The 4,357-nt window shown below is 33.6% G+C and overlaps 1 protein-coding gene across 7 annotated transcripts in view; it reads right to left on the reverse strand.

The window, feature by feature from the left end:
- LOC122630620 (forkhead box protein P1-like) overlaps positions 1-4,357 on the reverse strand; it is a 319,327-nt gene that overhangs the window by 235,975 nt on the left and 78,995 nt on the right. The gene's annotated exons all lie outside the window — the stretch shown is intronic.

Consider the following 4,357-nt stretch of genomic DNA (forward strand, 5'->3'; position numbering starts at 1 on the left):
GATACTTCTTAACCGGGAGGGTTCATCAATCATGGCTAATCAATAACGCGAGCATCAACCTGAAGAGGAGGACCCTGCACTTTTTCAACGACTCCTGAGATAAGCGTCCTGGATGACGGCTGAGAAAACGAGAGAGAGAGAGAAAGATACAGAAAGAGAGAGAGAGAGAGAGAGAGAAAGCAAAAAAAAAAGAAAAAGAGAGAGAGAGAGAGAGAGAGAGAGAGGAAGAAAACTTTCTTATTAACACGATCAATCAAATCACTGTGAATTTAAAGCATTTTTCACGATTTCACGGATTTCTGAACAGCATAGGAAGAAGAGAGGAAAAGGGAAAGGTGGGAGGAAAGAGTGGGAGGGTAGGAAGGAAGAAAGAGAGCAGAGAATTTTCTCGGGAGGGCGTGGCGAGAAGTTTTTTGCAGGAGCAAGTTTTGCCAATCGATGGAGGATTAAGAAGCGGCTTGCCTTTTCTTTCTCTTTCTCTCTTTTTCTCTTTCTCTCTTTCTCTCTTCGTTACTCTCAGGAGCTAATTAGCGAGAGGTACGCGAGAAAAAATAGCGTTGTGCCACGAAATTACACTCTGGCATATCCCGCGCCCTCTTCAAAATACCCTCACCCTTCGATGGAGAAACGAAACGATCGACTTGTGTTTGCTTTCTTTTTTATTTTCCTTTTTTCTTCTTTTCTTTTTTAATTTTCTTTTTTTCTTGCACTTGTTCTTTTTTTTTTTTTTTTTTTTTTTTTCTTTGCTCGATGAGACGAAGATAAAAAGTGTCTTGCAAGGACGTAAAAAAGAAATATGTGTATATATATATATGTGTGTGTGTGTGTGTGTATGTATATATGTAGGTATGGTTTTTTTTCCTTCTCTTTTTTTTCTGATATCAATTTATACATTTCTGTCATTCTTCGTTCCTACCTATATAGGTATCTATTATCAATTTTTTATCGCTTTGTATCTAATTTTATTATTGTTATTTACTACGCATCTACTACTTGTTCTTTTATTCTCTTATTATCTTCCTATGTATTTTTCTTAATTAAATACGTACTTTGCCTTTATTTGCTTCATTTACTATTGTTCTTTATCGTATAATACTTGTTTTACTAATCGTACTATTACGATCTGTATCTTGTTATTTTTCTTAATTAAATACGTATCTAGTTTTTACTTATTGTCATTATACATACATACATACATACATACATACATACATACATACATACATACATATAAAAATTTGTTTGATTATTTTTTCCATATTGGAATTTTCATAAATTTTATTTATCTCTCTCTTTCTCTCTCCCTTTCTTGATTAAGTTTCTTTTTTTTTTTTAAAGAAAACCCGATGAAGAACAGATCGTCCATCCTTTAAAATAATCGAATTTTGAATTTACGAGGATAGGAAAAGGACAAGGAGGGATCGATCCATTTTTTTTTGCCTCCCTCGTTCCTCGTTCTGTCTCAAAAGGCGAACGGGCAAACGGTCGGTCGTATCGTTCGCTCCTCGTTCTCCTTCTCTCCACCCCTCTCGATACCCACGTCTTTCACGAGGGTCTCGCCAAGGAGGAGACGTAATGCCATGAAAATTGCTCAATAAACTTAATTCGAGTATCCAAGGCGATGCCTCTATAACGATATACTAATCATATTCCAGCCCTCGTGTCTTGAAAGAGAGAAAGAAAGAAGAGAAAGAGAAAGAGAGAAAGAGAGAGAAAGAGAGAGAGAGCATCGTTTATGGTTCGACGCGTAAAAGAGGGAAGGACGTAACTCGACAAAGCAAATTAGCGTGAGTATATGTATGTTTTTCTAATAGCCGATAATAAACGTCCTCGCAAATTGCTACTTTTAATTATGAATTAACGCAAATACGAAGGAATCGTTTTATTGTTATTAAAGGAAAGAAGAAAGAAGATAACAAGTTTCTTTTTCTTAGAAATTGTAAAAAAAAAAGAACAAGAAGAAAAAAAATTAGATCAATTGTTAAATCATTAATAGAAATTGTTGGATCGAACGAACAAAATGTATAAGACGAATTGAGAAAAGACTTAACTCGTTTCTCATTTAATCACGCTTGAGTATATTTCTACGTTTGTCTGTTATAATAGCCGATAATAAACGTCCTCGGAAATTGCTACTTTTAATTATCGATTAACGCGATTAAATGCGAGGAATTGTTCTATTATTACTAAAAATAAGGGGAAAAAAAAAAGAAAGAAAGAAAGAAAAAGGAAAAAGAAAAGCAAAATTTCTTCGATATACGTGAAAAGAAATTAGATTAACTATTATACGAATTACAAGCCTTTCGAAGTCTCTTACGATCGAATAAAAAATGTATGCATACAAATTGAATAAACCTAATGGATTAATATAACACGCGATCCAATTATTACAAGTTAAGAAAACTTATTAGCAAAAAAAAAAATAAAATAAAATAAAATAAAATAAAATAAAATGAAATGAAAGTCGTAATGAATATCGTATCGTTAAAGAAAGAAAACTTGTTATCAGAAAAAGAAAAAATTATTATCAAAAGAAAAAAATAATAATAATAAAACTCGTAACGAATATCGTATCGTTGAAAAAAGAAATAATATATATATATTATATTATGTTATATTATATTATCACAAAGTAAGTATTATATATTCTTCATTAAGAACTGAACGAGCCATCGAATCGCATAACGACATTAATGACAAAAAAAAAAAGAAAAAGAAAAAAAAAGTAAAAGAAAAAAAAAAGATGGAAAAAAGAGAAAACGAGAACGATGCTGATAGCTATCTCATTGTCGACCTAACACAATGATCGTCTTTCCTTAACTCGTGCAAAATCGCGAGTTTCGATTGAATGGAGAATGGTGAGGTCTATAAATCGGACCGATGCGAACCGATTGCGTTGTTCGTGAAGTAAAAAGGAACTTTCTCCGTGCTGCGTACATACCTACATATATACATATATATATATATATATATATATATATATATATACATACATACCTATATAAATACATGTATACATAGCTACGTAAAAACATACATAGATATTCGTAGATAGTCTTGTACGTCTATACACACACACACACACACACATATATATATATGTATGTATACACAGATACACATGTAGATTGGATACTATATTACATAGTGTTAGTACGTTCTAACCGGACGCGTATTATCTTTAAAGTCAGGCTCTTGCCAACGAATGAATACCTAACTTGGAGAGGATAGACGGGCCAAGTGACGAGAAAGACCGAACGAATGAAAAAAGAAATAATAAAAGGAGAACCTAAAGAAGAAGAGTAAAAAAGAGAAAGGAAAAGAGAGAGAGAGAGAGAGAGAGAGAGAGAGAGAAAAAGAGAAAAAAAGAGAGAAAGAAAATAGAATGGCGCGAATCAGCAGCGGCAGCAAAACTCTCGCTCTCGTCGTCTCGCCCTTTCGTTAGCCCTTTCCTTCGCCCTTTCCTTCCTTTCATCGAGGAATTGTAAGGCGGGTGGCCAACAAAAGCAGAGAGGCCAGTGCGAGACAAAAACTCTGGACCGCGGAGTCGAATGAAATACCGTCCTTCCACAGCCTCCAGGAGGACCAGTAGAGAACACGAGCTAGAGGAAAATGAGACGGAAGGGAGACTTTTCCATTGTCTTAACGAAACGTCGACTAATCCGTGACGAAAAAAAGAGAGAGAGAGAGAGAGAGAGAGAGAGAGAGAGAGAGAGAGAGAGAGAAAGATAGGTACCAAAAGCCAGCCGGATAACCGATACCAAGGTCGTTTGATGATCACGAAAATGAGGACGTCGAACGTCTCCTAAATCTACTCCAGAAGTGAAATAAAGTTAGGATATTACATAATTAATTTATGTATCTTTCTTTCTTTTTTTTTTTTCTTTTATTTTTATTTTATGATTAATCGTTTGGAAGATAATAAAAATATGTCGAATGGAAAAGTCTTATTTAATGACTTAAATGAATAAATAAGTAAATAAATAAATAGATAGATAAACGGATCTCGTTGGTTATACAAATATATTAATCTTTATTATAATTCATAATTATTTAATGAAATTACTCGAAAGATCATTCGTATCAATGACTCACTTATTTCATACCTTCTATCCCTATTATCGTCATCCCTATTATCTTTTCTCGTCATTTTTTTGTTTTTCTTTTGCTTTAGGAATGTTTTTTATTTATTTATTTATTTATTTATTTATGTCGAACAGTAAACATGGAATAGATCGAGCCTCTCGCATGGTGAAAGATTCTATATCTACTGTAGAATTTGTTCGATGATGTTATCTGTACTTTCACCGAGCTACGATCCTTGTATGCAGAAAGATCAAATCTGTGTATGTGTGTG

Source organism: Vespula pensylvanica, chromosome 7, assembly GCF_014466175.1.
Source record: "Vespula pensylvanica isolate Volc-1 chromosome 7, ASM1446617v1, whole genome shotgun sequence".
In the NCBI taxonomy this organism is placed as follows: domain Eukaryota; kingdom Metazoa; phylum Arthropoda; class Insecta; order Hymenoptera; family Vespidae; genus Vespula; species Vespula pensylvanica.